This window comes from Chenopodium album, chromosome 6 (assembly GCF_948465745.1).
Source record: "Chenopodium album chromosome 6, dcCheAlbu1.1, whole genome shotgun sequence".
Lineage (NCBI taxonomy): Eukaryota > Viridiplantae > Streptophyta > Magnoliopsida > Caryophyllales > Amaranthaceae > Chenopodium > Chenopodium album.
The window spans coordinates 21,825,692-21,844,454 of NC_137839.1; the positions used below are offsets into that span (position 1 = coordinate 21,825,692).

The 18,763-nt window shown below is 36.4% G+C and overlaps 2 long non-coding RNA genes across 2 annotated transcripts; both read left to right on the top strand.

Moving 5' to 3' along the window:
• Window positions 1-8,175: 8,175 nt before the first annotated feature.
• On the top strand, window positions 8,176-10,476 carry LOC145634733 (uncharacterized). Its single transcript, XR_014113517.1, has 3 exons — window positions 8,176-8,353; window positions 9,609-10,101; window positions 10,216-10,476. It is a non-coding gene; the product is annotated as an uncharacterized LOC145634733 (long non-coding RNA).
• Window positions 10,477-16,403: 5,927 nt separating this feature from the next.
• On the top strand, window positions 16,404-18,404 carry LOC145634734 (uncharacterized). The gene is made up of 3 exons (XR_014113518.1): window positions 16,404-17,525; window positions 18,198-18,258; window positions 18,349-18,404. It is a non-coding gene; the product is annotated as an uncharacterized LOC145634734 (long non-coding RNA).
• Window positions 18,405-18,763: the final 359 nt, after the last annotated feature.

Here is an 18,763-nt window from a genome sequence, read left to right on the forward strand (position 1 = left end):
TTACATGGATGAGAGGAGTTTGAGAAAAATTACATGGATCAGTAAATTAGAGATGAAGAGCTTTAATTTTCAAAAGATTTGAGCGGATTTGGTTGAAAGGAAACGACCAAGTTCAAAGTTCGGAGCAAAACCGAGCAACGAACAGCAGTAGCAAGGGAAAAATAGGGAAGACTTGACTCTAGCGCCAGATGACAAGGCTGTTGCCTAGCGACAGAAGCAAAGTGCGGCCACACATTTTCCAGCGGGCGCTAGTGCGGCGACACAATGCGTGGCCCCATATTAAATTATGCGGACCTAGTACAACAATTTCCGGGTTCCTTGGTACGCCAGTTAGCCCCTATAAGCAATTTGACATGATTAAGTAGTCGGCTTGATTACAATCGCAATAAGTGATCGACCTGACAAAAGATCTTCTCACTTAGCTTAAAGCGCCTAAGCATTGGCTCATCGCAAGCACCGAAGTATTGGTTCACAAAGAATTCCTAGGATGGGGAGATTTCCACAAATCAATTTGAAACCTTAAAGAATCTTATATATGGTTCTTAAGTAGGATTTTCCAAAGATAGAAGGGTCGATTTGAAGATACAAGATGAAGAAGTCTTCAACACGGGGACTTTAAGATTAAAGAGTCTCTCGCTTAGATTTGAGAAAACAGCATGAGATGGGCGGTCTTCGACAGCATTGGCTAAGATTGTGGAGGTTGTCACCAAGATTTGAGAAGATAGCACGAGATGGGCGGTATTCGACGGCATTCGCTAAGATTATGGAGGTTGTCACCAAGATTTGAGAAGAGCGGTTCGTGATGAGGCGGTCTTCGGCAGCTTTTGCTATGATTGGGAATGTTGTCACAATGATTCAAGAAAAAATCTCGAGATGTAGCAGCAATGATCGACGATGTTCCCTAGGATGTGGAGGATTGTCAAAAAACTGAGGATCGTTACAAGTAAAATGGTCTTCGACGATGTTCCCTAGGATGTGGAGGATTGTCAAACAACTGAAGATGGCTACAAGCAGAGTTATCTTCGGTAGTGTTCCCTAATATGTGGAAGATGGTCACAAGTAGCAGAGGATGACTACAAGCAGAGTTATCTTCGATAGAAATTGGGGGCAGCTATAAGAAGAGCGGTCTTCAAGCGATTGTCACAATAAATGCAGTAAATCGGTTACCTACAGAGACGTGTACTCGACGGTGCAAGATACACATTTCATAACTCTTTTATCTGTTTAAATAACGCTAGTTTGTAGGTATCGGCGTTACAAGAATGATTTAGGATTGCAGAACGTTCTGAATCATTCTCCGCCCTATCGCTACTTTGACTTTTGTTATCGAAACATAAGCTTCTCCAAACTCAGTCAAAGTGGGGGCTTCTATATACACCCATTTGTGTCTCCCCAAAACCAAACCCATGGATGAATACCTTTCGCGTCGAATCATAATCGGATGAAGTGAAAGTGTGAAAAGTCTAGTGTTGCGGTTAATTTTTATAAAAAATCTTTCTTTCTGTTTTCAAAAACCTGCTCTATTTTATGAAAATAGCCAGTCCAGTTCAGTTTTTTCCATTACAAGGGTCCAATAAGTGTGTATTTGGATGGGGTTTGAAAAGAGCTTTCCAACGATATATTATAAGCCCAATTTCGACGTAAAATGAGGAAGTTATGGCCAAAATACTAAAATGGACCCGATTTGGTTCTTATTTGCGGCCCAATGATCTAGAGGAGGACCTATTATTAATTATCATTCCTAAAACTATTAGGATTGATTATAGTCTTCTAGAATCATCTTGAAAAGAGTTTTACTTGGAATAAAATAAGTGTTGTATATGAAAATACAATTTTACCCCTAACACGGATTTTACGACTCAATTTTATTGAAAAGTGGATTCCGCATTGATAATGCGTTGAAAATCACTATATTTCCTGACAATAGGTTCGTCGCCTGGCGCTTCCTAGCGTTAAGTTCGTCGCCTGGCTACGAGCCCTGTCGTTGGCGACAGGATGTAGTTTTATTCCTTTTCGAACTCTAACTCTTTTCTCTCAATTCCGGACTATTTTCTTATAAATAGGGTCCTTGGACCTCCGCTTTCAATAACCAGAATTCACTAATTCTTCTCTCTCTCTAAGCTAAAGCTTATTCTCTCTCCCTCTTTCTAGCCTAGCCCTTTTACAAACAAAATTTCACATACAGTAGATCTAGAAACACCTAGCCAAATTCGAAGTTGTCTTCTCCCTAGACTTGAAAGGTTTGATATTTCTGAGGGTGTAGACACCCATTTGTGTCTCCCCAAAACCAAACCCAGTGATGAGTACCTTTCACGTCGAATCATAATCGAATGAAACGAAAGTGTGGAAAGTCTAGTGTTGCGGATAGTTTTTAATTCTTTTCTCTTCTCTCTGTTTTTGAAAACTTTGTTTTAAAGAAAACAGCCAATCCAGTTTGGTTGGTCCGTGATATGGGTCCAATAGTAGTGTAGTTGGATGGGGTTTGAAAAGACCTTTCCAACGATATATTATAAGCCCAATTCCGATGAATATTGAGGAAGTTATGGCCAATTTACTAAACTGGGCCCGGTTTGAGCTTTATGTACGGCCCAATGATCTAGGGGAGGGCCTAATATGATTTATCATTCCTAATGCAATTAGGAATGGTTTTAGTCTTCTAGAATCTTTTAGAAGGTTCTTTTTATTCCTAATTCAATTAGCATTGATAAGTTGACTTTGTTGACTTTTCAGAGTTTTAATCAAGATCAAATAGCATTTTCGAAGAAATTATATTATTTTATCCTCCAGTACGGTAAAATTATCGGATTTTCAAAAACGCGTTAAAATCAAGACCGGCGTCCAACCCCAGGTCTTGGCGCCTGGCGCTAGCCACTGGTGCCTGGCGCCAGCTAGCCAGGGTTGGCGCCAACCTCGTTTTGCGTGCGTCAGACTCTATTTTGTTAAATTATCTTTTTTGGCTGATTTTCTCTATAAATATCGTACTAGAAATTCCGTTTGGGTTCACCTAGAATCAGTTTTCATTCGCAATCATGAATTCTCTAATTCTCTCTTAATCATCTACATCTATCATTCACAAATTCTCCTCATTCACAAGTTTTAATTAGCATTCATTCATCTTTTCCAAAGCTTACTTTGTTTTCATACAAAATTCCGCATTCACAAGATCTAGAAACACCTAGCCATATTCGAAGTTGCCTTCGCCTTAGACGTGAAAGGTTTAATTTTTGAGGGTTTGGTCCCAAATCTCTCTTTCAATTATTTTATTTAATTGTTTTTGTTTATTATTTTCCTTGAAGTTACTAACGTGTGTATTTTGTTGTTAGAAAGAGGTACGAGGCATCAAAGTAAGTACTCTAATAACAAAATACACACGTTAGTAACTTCAAGGAAAATAATAAACAATTAGTCAAATTAAAGAATTAAAATAGAGATTTGGGACCAAACCCTCAGAAATATCAAACCTTTCATGTCTAAGGCGAAGAAAAACTTCAAACTTGGCTGGTGTGTCTAGGACTAATGAGTGAGGAATTTTGAGAGGGGGAAGGTTTAAAAAAGAAAAGAGAGAGAAAGATTCTAGATTGAGAAAGAGAGAGAGATGATGGAGAATGTAGATTGTAGATGATTTGAAAACAAGGAAGTACGGCCCCTATTTATAGGAAAATTAGCACGGGATCAAAGAAAATCATATTCGGAATAAAATACCTCTTGTCGCCAACGACTGGAGTCAGCGCCATAAGACAAGCTCATCGCCAAACGACGGCTGCAACGCCTGGCGACGACTCTATCATCTCGCACTGGTTCAAAAGTATAGCACGCTTTTACACACGGAATCACCTTTTAAACCGGTTATAGGTGGTTATACGTCCAAGCATATTTATAATCAGATTTAATATATTTTATTCAAAATAAAACATCTTTTAAAATATAATTATCAATCTTAATCTTATTAGAATTGAAAAGAACCTTCTAGATATTCTTAGAAGATTAAAATCAATCCTAATCACTTTAGGAATAATAATTAATAGGCCCTCCTCTAGATCATTGGGCCACATTTAAAATCATTGGGTCTAATTTAATTTAATCCATAACTTCCTCATAATTCATCGAAATTGGGCTTATAATATATCATTGAAAAGCTCTTTTCAAGCCCAATCCAACTACACTATTGTTGGACCCTTATCATGGACCAAACCAAATTGGACCGGCTATTTTTAATAAATAAGGTAAGAAAAGAAATATTTTTAAAAACAGAAAGAGAAATAGTTTAATGAAAACATCCTCATCACTAGACTTTCCACACTTTCACTTTGTTCGATAATCAAATGACGTGAAAGGTATTCATCACTGGGTTTGGTTTTAGGGAGGCACATTTGGGTGTCTACACTACTTCTCTTTTCTCCAAAATTGACTAACTCTTTTTCTTCAAACCTATACAAAAACTCAATAAACTCATTAAACTCCCTCCTCTCTCCTTTTACAAAAGAAAGAAAGAAATCTAGACTAAAAATCATGAAAAATAGTACGGGTTGTCTCCGTAATGTGCTGGTTTATATAGGTTCCACACGACCCTCTTACCACAAGATGAGAAGTTAGGATACTTGGCCTACCACCTGGTCGGGTGGTTCCTCACTCAGTCGAGCAGTTTTTAGACCACAGCGTGGCTTCTTGACATGCCCTGTGGGACGCCAATTGAGCTTATCGGGTGAATCCTCCTTGGCGTGAACTGGTGGTTCTTCGCTACTACTCATAAGAGACCCCTTTTGACCTTTGGTTGCCTCAAGTTGTCATTAGATTGAGCGATTGCAACTCGATCCGGTGGAACTCTCACTATAGGCTTAGTTTCCGCAGCTTGCATACCTGTCTCCACCTTCTCGTCTTCAAATCCAAGAACGACACAATAAAGGGTTTTTTATTGCATCAACTTCCTTTTGCCATTTGTCTATTTCTCCTATAGAAGATGCAACATAAGATACCGCTTCCAATAGATCTTTTACAAGAGCTTGGGGCTTATTAGAACAATTATCAACCACATCAATACTAAAGCACTTCTCCTCTTTCATGGGGCTTTTAGGTGTATTATTCAAATGAAAAACAATTTTATCATCCCCTACTGATAGTGTCAGTTTACCACATTTCACATCTATAATTGCTCCTGCAGTTTTAAGGAATTGTCTACTCAAAATAATTGGAGTTTGCAAATCCTCAGCCATATCAAGAACAACAAAATCAACTGGTATATAAATTTACCTACTCTAACAAGAATATCCTCTAAAACACCTAGGGGGTATTTAAAAGAACGGTCGGCCATTTGCAGAGTAATATTAGTAGTTTTTAATTTACCCATATTTAGCTTGGAACACACAGACAATGGCATGACACTAACGCTAGTACCCAGATCACACAATGAATTATCAATCATCATATTGCCAATATGACAAGGGATAGAAAAACTACCCAGATCTTTCAGTTTAGCTGGAGATTCATTTTGTAGTACGACACTATATTCTGTAGTAAAAGTGACTGTCTCTACCTTACTAATAGACCTTTTTCTAGCCAATATTTACTTCATGAATTTAGCATATGCAAGAATTTGTGTAATTAGTTCGGTAAAAGGGACCGTTACATGCAAATCTTTCACCATCTCCGGAAACTTATCAAACTGGTTATCCAAATTTGTTTTTAAATGTCTATTGGGGAATGGAAGTTTGATAATTGGCTTCGGAGTATTACTGCTCTTGTTTGGAGCTGCTACCTTCCCTAGAGTTGTACCCTGCAATGTATTATCAGAAATATTAGTACTACTCTTGAGCCCTGTAGGGCTATTAGCAACATTGTTTTGTTTAATAGAATCAAGATTAGCATTTTTCATTAAAACAGGTTCATCCTCTCTGGGCATAGGGGGATAATTATAGTGTGAACCACTCCTCAGAATAATTGCAAAGGATTGATCTGTAGGCCTGGTTGGCTGCGATGGTAGGGCTCCTATTGACGGGATTGTAGAGTAGAGGAAATCTACGCAATTTGATTGTCTACAAATTTATTATGAGCTATGATCGAATCAATTTGAGCATCTCTACTCTCCATGTGCTTTTTCATACTAGCTAGCATCGCTCTAATTTCTATCAAAGTAGGGTCTGAAGATGAGGAAGGTTGTTGTGGTTGGTTTTTCTGGCCAGCATTGGGATGGTAATATTTCTGTTGTGGTTGTTGTGGCGTCAGTGATTATTGTGGAGGTGACGGGTTTTGAACATTGGTGCTCCGGTAGGAAAGATATGGATGGTTCCAAAACCCAGGATTGTAGGTGTTGGAGTATGGGTCATTCTGCCTATAAGCTTGAAAGGCATTAACTTGCTCCATGGAACTCCTGCAATCTAGTTCCTAATCACCTACAATTCCACTATTTTCACAGAAAGCCTCATTAGAATTATTATTAATTGCAGAAACATTAGCTTTATTTGCAGTGCTAAGATTATCTAATTTCTAACAAATAGAGGTTAATTGAGCTTGCAAAAAGGATACAAAGTTAACACGATGTTTCCCTTTGTTAGCAAAGCCTCTAGGATTCCCATATTGGGAATTGTGGATTGCCATATCTTCGATAACTTGACCTGCGTCATCAACATTAAGGTTCATAAACCTCCCACTAGCTGCAGAATCTAATATTGTTCTAGATGAATTTCCAATCCCATTATAGAAGGCTTGGATCAACTGCCACTGTGCTAAATTATGGTAGGGACACTCTCTCTACAGATCCTTGAATCTTTCCCAAGCCTCATATAAAGTTTCATTTGGCTCTTGGGCAAAGTTCTGAATTGCGCTTCTTAGCAAAGTTGTCCTCTCTACAGGGTAATATTTATTATAGAAATTCAAAACAAGAGTCTCTCGGTTAGTTATACCAAGTGAATTTCTATTCAATCCATTATACCATAATTTAGCTTTTCCACATAAAGAAAAAGGAAAAAGAATCTCCCTGATTTGGTCCTGCGTGACCCCAGCTTGCCTGATGGTATTACAATATTGACAGCAGTCTGCAATATGAAGATTTTGGGTCTTCACCCTTAGCTCCACTGAATTGCTTCCTTTCTATCATCGTGATAAATTGGGGTTTAATCTCGAATTGCACTCCATCAAAAGCCGGAATGGGAGTGAGATGTGGAAAATCGGTCAGCGACGGCTGCGAATAATCGCTGAGCTTCTTAGGTGCTGTCATCTTTGATTCTAAATCTAAAGGAACTTCTGAATCACTAGAATTAGTTTGAGGGTCTCTGTAATTATCGTTATCCCTAGAACCCGCCAAGATTTTCTTGTAAAGATTCTTTTGTCTATGAAAAGAGCAATCAATCTCGGGATCAAATGGGATATAACCTGATCTGGAACACTTGGCATAAACAAAGAACTAAAAAGAAAATATGAGACTTGCCTCAAAGAACTGATGTTCTCTGAGACAAGAGGAAATAGTCTAGACTATAGGAAACAATTAGAAATAAAAATAAAATTGTTTCCTCGGCAACGGCGCCAAATTTTGACAGGCTAAAGTCGTATCACCTAATAAAAAGTAATTCCTAAAACCACTAACTAAAATAAATAGGGAAGTAGGGTCGAATCCACAGGAAAACTGGTCTTTCTATTCCTCATTTATTAAGGCAATCTAAATTATTAAGTAACAAATTATTATTATCGAAGGGAAACTAAATTACGAAGATTTAGGGGTAAAGAGAAATCAATGAATAAAATACCTAGGGCATAGGTTTACCAATAAATAACATTCCAGGATAAAACATAATAATCAATCACCAATGCAGGGCTTTCGCTACGAATTACAATCACAGAAGTAATCTACCGCACTACACCAAAAACTAGATTAGAGATCGCAAAATATAGAACGGTTATCAAAGGTAGGCGTTCTCCGGAAGAATATAGATCGTCTTTATATAAGAGACGTTCTGTATGTTAATACATATGAAACGGTTAGGATAGATATCCGTTCTCTATTTCTTTTTGCTCAAATAATTAAAAAATAATAATTATTTATTATAGATGATATAGAACGGTGTTCATGACAACCTTTTGTATTATATTAATTAATTTTTTTTAATTTAGGAGGAAATTATATACATACGGAGTAATAATTTACCCAAATCATCAAAGGCAACTCAGAGGGGACAGTTTCACTTTCACTTTCAGTAGAATACTACATCAAATTAAAGTGAAACCTCTTTCTCATTTACTCATTCATGAGCCCAAAAAAAAAAATGAAACCTCCATTAAACCTCCATAGCAATACCTTCATCAGCCGCTTACCGTGCCGCTCCACCGTCGCTCCACGTTTTCAGCACTGCACCAGTAAATTAAGGTAGGCTCGATTTTATTTTTTTTTGTTTGAAATTTTCTTCTCAAAAGAGTAATTGGATTCTGATAATTGTCAATGTAATTGCATGAATCATTCAAATTATGAAGGAAACAGAAGTGAATTCGTAGTCTTCATATATTAAAGTAATTTGCAATTCGAATTTTAGGTGATTGAAAAAACTTCACAGTTCTAGTTTTAGGGATAAATTTCGAATTATTGCAATAAGTTCAATCAAATTACCCTTAATTTTGTCGAATTTACTTTAATTTTAATTGTAATCAAAATTATTTTAACCAAATTAATCTTATCTAAGTTCAATTTAGAACCCTAATCAAATTTTTTTTTAAAAAAAAGGAACAAAGAGAGAGGACTTAAAACAGTGAGATAAACAAACGATTTTTTGGTTTGGTTTAGTGGTGGTAATATATGTTGTTGGTAGAATTGATGAGGATATGGCTGAGCCGGGTTCGATTAAAAACAAAATGTTTGGGTTTTTGTGTTTACATCTGCTTTTGAATACGATTTAGAGCCTACATAGACTTGTTATTTTGCCTCTTCTTTGGCTGAATATTCATCTACATTTAAGGTCAGACAACATTAGATATAGAGTTGATAAAGTGTAATCGAAGGGCCAGCAGCATATGATGTGCTTAAAAACTTTGAGCAGTGATGGAGAAAAGCCACAAAATCGTCTCTTTGACGTAAAATCAAGAGCATCTCTCACTGGCATGATGATGCCTTACTGAAAATAAAGCGTATATCTTGTATACTTAGCCATGTTAATTGTACATCCCCTAACAACCCGTTACTTTGGGCTTGTGATGAGAATGATCCAGAGGGTTGGCAAGTTCAGATAGCAAATATAACATGTTAGATTATATTCTTAGTGTAGGGATTGCTATAACTCTATCCGAGCTTATTTCTTGTTGTGCTAATAAGTCAAATATGTGTATTGTTAGGCATGATTATTCGATATTTTGCTAATCTTTTTCAAGAAAAATTCAAGCAGGAATATTTAGAAGAATGGATGTAGTACTTAGAAGTGCTACTAATTTTAACTTCTTATCTAAAACTGTGTTGATGCAGTTCGGTCTATAGATTCAGGTTCTGTACAACGATTTCCAAAGGATGTTTAGGAGACTGAGTCTCATGTTCGTTGACACAATGTTTTGCTTTTGCACTAATTTAACTGTACTGTTAGCTATGTATTTTCGATAATGAAGCCAATTTGGACTCAATGTACCTGTATTCATTGCAGAACCTGGTTTGTGCGAAGAATTTGGTGATAGACAAGAGCATCCAAACAACATACATTGAAGCAATCATATCTGCTCAAAATTTCTTTTTTTTTTTACAGGAAACAGTAGCAAAATATTTAGAAAACTCAAAGCATGACAGTGTCATGAGTTACAGAAGAAAGAGCGCAAGGAGTAATTTCTGAAGGCCGGACCTCATTTGCCTTCTCATACTCACCCACGATCCCAACAGCTCTGCAGACAACATCTTCAATCAATATCTCACATCGCTCAAAGGTGGCTGGGTTGCGCTTGAGCCAAACCTCCCATAGGAGACTCCAAAAAATATCCCACCATCTCTTTTCCTTGAAATTGTTTGCTAGGTAACCCATCCACTCCCACATTGTCATTACGATACATTGCATTTTTTGACATCCTAACGCAGAGGGGAACAAGCCCAAATGATGGCAGCAGCAGGACACTTGAAAAATGCTTGGCCAAATTACAAAAAAGCCGGTATGAAAATTTTTGTTTCCCTTTCTTATAATCTTGTTGTTGAGGTTGTTAAGAAAATGTGAATGTTCCCGTTGGATTCGATAGCTAGTTTGCTTAATGATTTTGTACTGGCAGGTGCTGATCATTTGATATCAATGGAGTTGGCCTTGAAGATTGTTAGCAAAATTCGAGCCAAAGAGAGATTTGTTGTCTAAGTTGTCATCCCTATGTGAATTATAGATCAATATGGTATTGGTATATCTGTAGACACCCATTTGTGTCTCCCCAAAACCAAACCCAGTGATGAATACCTTTCACGTCGAACCATAATCGAATGAGGTGAAAGTGTGAAAAGTCTAGTGTTGCGGTTAGTTTTTGTTAAAATTCTTTCTTTCTGTTTTCGAAAACCCACTCTATTTTATGAAAACGTCCATTCCAGTTTAGTTTGGTCCATGATAAGGGTCCAATAATGGTGTAGTTGGATGGAGCTTGAAAAGACCTTTCCAACGATACATTATAAGCCCAATTCCGATGGATAATGAGAAAGTTATGGCCAAAATACTAAACTGGGCCCAAACCGGATTTTACCTACGACCCAATGATCATGAGGAGGGTCCAAAGGTTTAATCCTATTCCTAAACTAATTAGGATTGATTAGAATCTTCTATAAGTTTCTAAAATATCTTAATTATCCTTTTTTGAAAAGACAAGATTAAGGAATTTGATTTAAATATAAACTTTCCTTTTTTATAAAACTTTCCTTTTTTAAAGTCCTAATTCTATTCGGATTTAAACATATTCAAAGACAGTTAGATATTATTTTCGTGTCTTATATTTTTTTATCCAAATTTTATATGGTTGGATAGATCTTGAAATTATCTTTCCAATGATATATTATAATAATAATTCCGAGCTATAACGGAAAAGATATGAATAAGATATCAAACTCTATCCAAAACTGACACCGTCTCACTATTTCGTTCATATCTTTTATTCTACAACATATTTTAATCTAATTTTAATTGGGTTAGAAATTAGACTTCAAGATCTTTCCAACGACATCTTATTCATCTTATTCCGATTCCTGGATCAAAAGATATGATAAAAACAAAATCCGCAAAAACTGTTGTCTACGAGTTTTATTTCGATTCGAATTTGGATTCTTTTCTTAATTCTTCGACCCTCTTTTTTCCTATAAATAGAGGTCATATCTCCCCTTTTTCAATCACCAACTCTCATCAAGATTTTCTTGATTATTCTCTCTCTCTCTCTTTTTCTAAACTAGCCTTTTCTCAAATACAAAATTCCGCATTCGCAAGATCTAGATACACCTAGCCATATTCGAAGTTGTCTTCGCCCTAGGCGTGAAAGGTTTAATTTCTGAGGGTTTGGTCCCAAATTCTCTTTCAATTATTTAATTTAATTGTTTTGATTATTATTTATCCTTGAAGTTACTAACGTGTGTATTTTGTTATTAGAAAGAGGTACGAAGCATCAAAGTAAGTAATTTAATTGATTAATTGATATTATGATGTAGAAATCATGTTTATATTGTTATTATGATATTCCTAGTATCATGTCTAGGGTAACAAATATATTAAATATGATTGCTATGATGCCTTTTATTCTCTTCCTAATATTTATGATTGTTAGTATCATGTTAGGGCTAAAGATTTGATTTTTATTGTTTAGTGACATGCTAGGGTTTGTTATTAATCTTGTTAGTATCATGCCTAGAATCTTGCTATGTTTATTATGCCTTAATATTAACATGAACATGATAATTATTATAATTGTTATAATTTATGGTTATTATTATTTTGATGATGATTATTTTATTATGATGATTATAATTATTATTCATGATATTGATTATTTATTATGTTGCTTGATATTTATTTTATTGCTTGATCACACCTTTTTATGCATGTTTAAAGGAAATTTGTACTTGTAATCACGCTTAATAAGATAATTAATAATCTTGTTAGGGTTATTGTGATTATAATTCAAGTGATCGCCAATAATAATTTGTTTGTGCATTAAATTTAACCAACATAGATTAAACAGGTTTAGGGTTAATCCTATTGATTGCATGTTAATCAGAAAGCGCACATGAATACGATCAGAATAAAGTAGAGGCCTATTATTAGGGCAGGTTCAATCTCTTTTAGGTTGGATTTGTACCTTCATCCCCGAACCCTTGTTTGGTTCTAGACCTTATGGAGTTGACGATCTCTTGGATCGTTAAGGGGTGTAACCTTCACCCTGTGAACGGTTTACAAGTTCCTAAAAAACTTGTTGGCGACTCTTTTGCTCTATCTTCTTCCCTTTTGGACGCCACCGTACTTTAGTGTATGATCACAGTGGGGTTCAAGATAGTGGGATTTAAAGGCTTGAAATTATTCCCTACAATATCTAAGCATTATTTTTTTAAAATCAACATTAACGAGAAAGGTGTTTTGATATTAAACTCAAGTATTTATTTGTATAGAACAAATTTTGTATGGATGATTCAATTTAATTGTGGTTGGATGTTTTAAATTATATATATGAAGTATATTTTGATTGCTTTCATCGTATCTGGAAATATTTTTGTTATTTTTATTATAAAGAAATTTATATTGCACGTATACAGGATCATGGATTTATTTTTACATAGGAAATGTGAAAATTTTCTTACAGGACAAATGTACAAGATAAAATACAGGAATACAACAAATACAGGTCTAAAATGAAATACAAAAATAATACAGATTATTAAAATACAGGAATAGTACATATAATATAAAATATGTACAGGGGTAATTCGAAATACATATGGCTGGATATTTTTTTTTTTTTTACAAAAAAAAACCATTTGAGAACTAATATCTAACTTAACCGCTTTCTATTGTAATGCAATATAGAACGGTTAAGTGGCCTAAACCGTTCTTTATTCCTTCCTTAGGGTACGAATTTAAGAAGGGAAAAGAGAACGGTTGTGAGTAACAACCGTTCTCTATATGTGATTATAGAAAACGCCTAAACAACCCGTTCTCTATACTTTATACATAGCTTAGCAGAAGAACGCCCCTAAGGCGATCTATAAAGCCTATTATAACAGTTCTCTAAGGCCTCTTTTGTAGTAGTGCGGTATTAAATCTCATCTCTCGAATCTCGACTTAACCATTTATAAATTAACTTACCTATCGAAACTAAGCCTAAATATCAATTCTCATCTATCGAATCTCGAATTAATATTGCTAAACTCATGCATGAAAGATCTGCGCAAATCTAGTTGCATAGCATTAAATCAATCAATAAGAAATTAATCAAGCATTGACAATCAACAACAATAAATTACCCCTTCATATTATTTATGGATCCCCATAAACCCTAGAAAGAAAATTACTAACACATAATTAAATCTAAACCAATCAAAGCAATTAAAGAAGACATGATGAATAAAAGAAATAAAATTACTGAAATTAATAGAGAAGAAATCGTTACCAAAATTAACGTAAACAATGAGTTGAATCAAGAACAAAGTATAGAGTTGTAGAGAGAGAAAATAAAACTAAGTAGAGAGAGAAAGTATAAGAGAAGAGGCAAAAGGAGATAAAAAGAGATCCTAAACTTGCTTAATGAAATCGTATTTATATTAAGCAAGTTAATCCTAAACTTAGACAAACTAAACAACGTCCTAAATCCTTATCAGAGACACGCACTCAGTCGGGCGCCACACCACCCGATCGGGCCCGCCTTTTTGCGTCAATAGTCTTCTCTCGCGCCCGGCCGTGCACGAGATCGGGCAAAGGACTCTTTTCTTTTTCTGCCCGCCTGGTCGGGCGCGCCTTTGGGCAGGACCATACTTGGCCGGGCAAGGCCACTTGGGCTATCTTGGACTTCGATTGGGCTCGTAACTTGGCCCAATCTGGATTTCCTCTTCAGTTCTTGAATACTCGGTCCAAATGCCTCGGTATCTCATATGTCGAGCCCTTAATCACCGGTTTTATGACTCTAACCGGCTCTGAGCTACGAAAACTGGTCGTGCTTCTCTAATACTCGTAGTTGCTCCATAAAATCCCGGAAAAATGCTCCAAAAGTGCAATTCTCTACAAAACTCAACCAAAACTACAAAAACACTAGAAAACACAAATTAGTAATAAAGTGGCTCTAAAGAGCCAAAAATAATACCAATTATGACCAAGGGACGGGGGTAAACTACTATATAAAATAGACATATCAATAGTTTCTATTGAATTTGACCCTAATGGTTTTTCTCTGAAGGACCTTCGCACGGGGATGTAATAACGAAATTTAATAGTATCGGGGACCTTTATCCAGCTACCACACCTTCACCAAGCACATGCCTTGCCACATCTCTCACAAGAGTTGCTCCATCTCAATGACACGACCGGTTGGGTCACCCTATCGTCCTCTCTTTAAAGTTTCCTAGGAAAAACAATTTAATTCATTATAATAAGGAGCTTGACTCTAATTTATGCTATTTTTGTTAATTAGGGAAACATGTCAGACTTCCTTTTTAGTGTTTTTGACATTGCTCACGCCGAATTTTGGACTTCCCCTATTAGTAGCAGTGATTGTCATAAATATTATTTGGTGCTTTTAGTTGATTTTACTCACTTGAGGGGCTTCTCTCTGGTCTTGAGACTTTTACTTTTTTTCTTCTATAAACCATCAGCTTAACCACATTACAACCCTTAAAAGACTACTTTGAGGTGTACATACACTTGTGCAAAGTTTAGTTAGAGCTATGTTCGACCTGATTCCTAACGTATATGTACGCAACCATACATCGAGGTGCGGCTACATTCACATTCATTCATACATGATCGTGTCAAAGCATCTTCAATACTCATCCCTATTCATTAAGAGCTAGACTTGGGGGCTTGAACTCACATCACTTAGCTTACCTATCCGAAAGAGTCATCATCTTTGATTCTTCTCACATCTATATCCAACAACATAGCCTTTGCAGCAAGCCTTAGTATCACGTTTACACACTTTATTCGCACATAGCCATACCTTATTCCCTTAGGAACGAGCCCCATATCATGAAATCTTGTTCCCACACCACGCTTAATTCAAGACAGCATCAATCAAAATCATCATCATCATTCGATAAAATTAACACGAATGTACTTAGCTTCCTAACCTAGGTACATTCATCAAGATTTGTTGTTACACTTGCTTATCTCCCTGAACTAAGCAATACTCAGCAATCACCATTGTATACGTACTTAGCTTTAAGACCTAAGTAACTTTCAAGTTGTTTTTTTTTTTCACACACTATATATGATGCTTAGCTTCCAGACCTAAGCAACATACTTTGTCAATAAACTACCATGCTTACCTTCACAGCCTAAATGCATTCATTGATCTTGTCACATGATGTAATTGTCCTTAGCCTCCTGGCCTACGAACATTCATCATGCATACAATATTTTAGAGATGATTTATCTCGCTTTTCTCTTATTTTAGAGGTTATCAAAATTCGGGTCGGGTCGGGCCTAAACACAATTCCTAGTGCTCAAACTCGTAAAAAAGTAGCGGGCTTTTCGGGCTTTTTCGGGGTAGGTTCGGGCTTTTTAACTAAAAATGCGTTTTTAAGCTTGCCCAAACCTGCCCTATTTTCAGGCCGGGCCAATGTTTATGACCTCTATCTGGTTTGTGTTTTATGTTTTTTTTTGGAAAAAAATTATAAAAATATGGAAAAGTAATTTTTTTTTTGGTTAACAAAGATTGATACTTAAATAAAAAGTCATACGACATCTATAAAAAGATTTATATCAAGAAAATACATGATAATTAAATCAAATAAAAAACCCTTTCAGCAAAACTACGATAATTGTCGCAAATCGTACATTCTTTATCCCATTCTTCACAACGCTGTGATATACACCCCTCTTCGACGCGGGGCCGGGTCTATTGATTTATTGTATCCTTGATAAAAATTTCCGCCTAATTCATCTAGTTGTAATCGAAATATTAACCTTTATTCACAGTATTTCGTAGAACAAATCTGGAGTCACATACTCGTACTAATCATTAAAAAAGTATCACTCAAATCAAAACCTGTGACACACACTAAATTATTAAATGGATTTTTCACCATATACCATTCAGTTTTAACTTAATTCCCCATATACCACCAAAAACTCTCTAACTACCATGTACCACTAAGTTTAACATAAATGTCACAAGATTTCCTTAATGACTAACGCCCGTTAACTCCGTTAGTCATTTAGGTTAATTGTGCTATGTGGCTGTCACTTATTGGCTCTTATTAATATTATTTAATTAAAGCCTAAAATAAAGAATTAAAAAAAAAAAACTTTAAAAATAAATAAAAAAAACCACCACTGCCCCCCAACTTTGCCCTGATCGGCGCCCACCCAGTCAGCGACCATCACCCTTCCCCCACCGGCGACAACTCCCGCTCCCAACCCTCTCTTTTCCCCCTATCCTTTCCCCAATTTCCACAACCCACCACTAATTATCCTACTAGCCACCCTCTCACTTACCACTAGCCCCTTCCCCACCCCGACAACCGGCCATACTGGCCCTCCATCGCTGGTCGACCCACCCTCTACCATTAATCCTTACTTTGACCCTCTCCCTTCCCCCGTCGTGCCACCAGCCAAACCCTAACCCATGAAATCTCACTCCCTAGCTCCACAAAAAAAACTCGATTTTTTTAACTTTTCACTCCTCCAACCTGGCCGATTCTTCTCATGGGTGTGTTTCGGTGTGGCTGAATGGTTTCGGGGGTTGGCAGTAGATTTTCGGGAGTGGTGGTTAGTTTAAGAGGTTTGTGGGTGGTTTTCAATTGTTGTGGTACGGGGTTGTGCATGGATTTTCGGGAGTAGTGGTGGTTTTCAAGGGTCGTGGCTAGGGTTAGGGGCGGCGCCGGCGCAAGGGAAGGGGAGTTTGGGCGCCGACGACAGGGTGGAAGGCAAGCTGGGGCGGTTGGGAGGATGGCTGAGTGGTTGGATTGGGGTGGTGGGATTTTTTTTTTATGGTTTTTTATAAATATTTTTAATTAATTTATTAATTTAAATATGAATCACTCAAATGCTACCACATGGCACAATTAACGATAATAACAGAACTAGTAGAAAATCGCAAAATTCATATTCATCTTTATGATGAACGAATCTTGTTCATCATAAGGATATACAGGTAATTTATTTAACACGTGGAATACACGGGTGCAGCTATGTGTGAGCTTACGTGTAGCAAATGAACACGTCATCGCGCACAATCAACTGTGATAAAATAACGCCGTCTGTATCCTCACTATACAAAATCGAAAAAATAGAATAGTCAAATCAAGGAGCGATTTGTGCGAGGGCGATATAGTTGGATCTGCTACACCGATATAGCGCTCACCACCGACACCGGAGTTCGAAGCACCGGCCTGACAGTATCAATTATCCGATGTAAGTCGCAATGTTTGGGTTTAATTATTTTTGGTGTTACCTTGTTAAATTGTTGCAGAAAAAAAAAATTGATTGTGTTGGTGTTGAAATGGAATTCAAAAACTGGAAAATTGATTAAAGGTTGTTGCTTGCTTACTGGGTTCAATCGGAAATATGGAAAAAACTATGAATTGTGTTGTTTAATTATACAAAACAAGCGTTAGTGTAGTTTGGTACAATTAGAGTTTAAAATTTTAATTAAAAGGTTGTGATTATGGGTTGAAATAAAAGAGAAGGTGTAGTGGTCTCTTATTCAACGGTTGTAATGAATTGGTAATCGCATAGAATCGTGTGTGTGGTGGTGGGTGGGGAGGGGGGCTATCTGGGATATGAAGTGTGTTGGTTAGGGTTTCCTAAGAAATGGTTGATTCGCTAGTTGTATGAATTTGTGAAATTATCATATTTTGACAAATAGTAATTTGATTTGACTAAGACATGAACCTTCACAAATCCGATATGAAGTGTGTTGATTAGGGTTTCCTAAGAAATGGTTGATTCGATAGTTGTATGAATTTGTGAAATTAAAGCTAATAACATATAGTAATTTGATTTGACTACGACATGAACCTTCACAAATCTGATCTTCAATATAACATTTTGAGGCTTCTATAACTCTATGTGCACTATATGCAGTTCCAAGACTGAATTTATGGGGAAGCGATTGAGGGAAGTCGTTGAAATGGAAAACAATGATGTATGGTATAATGACTCTGAATCTATTATATGCCCTCAAATGTTATAAGAGTTTAGTATTTTATCCACAAAGAATTTCCTTTTTGTGCAGATTAGGAATGAGCGTTGTTGTGGAAAGACAATAGAACTACACCCTGCACTCTTTAAGGTTGGTTTCACCCGTATTAAATAATATTAACATAGGCAATTTAAAATTGCTAATTTAATATCTTGCAATGCATTAAGTAGGACAATAGCATGAGCAAGGGAGGTGTCGTTAAGGAAAAGGGACAAGTATTGTGGGAGCATTCCAGATCAATTTGTAGAGTATGTGCGCTAGTATTGAATTTGCATTTGATTTTACTTTAACTTGTGGTATATGATGGTACATAAATTTCAGTAAAATCAATGTCTAAAACTATGTATTGTAGTTGAAATTCAGGTTTCTTGTCCAACTATTCTGATCCACTTTGTCCAACACTATATGCAAGTCCCAAGTTTTTAATAAGGAGTTGGTTACTTGTTCT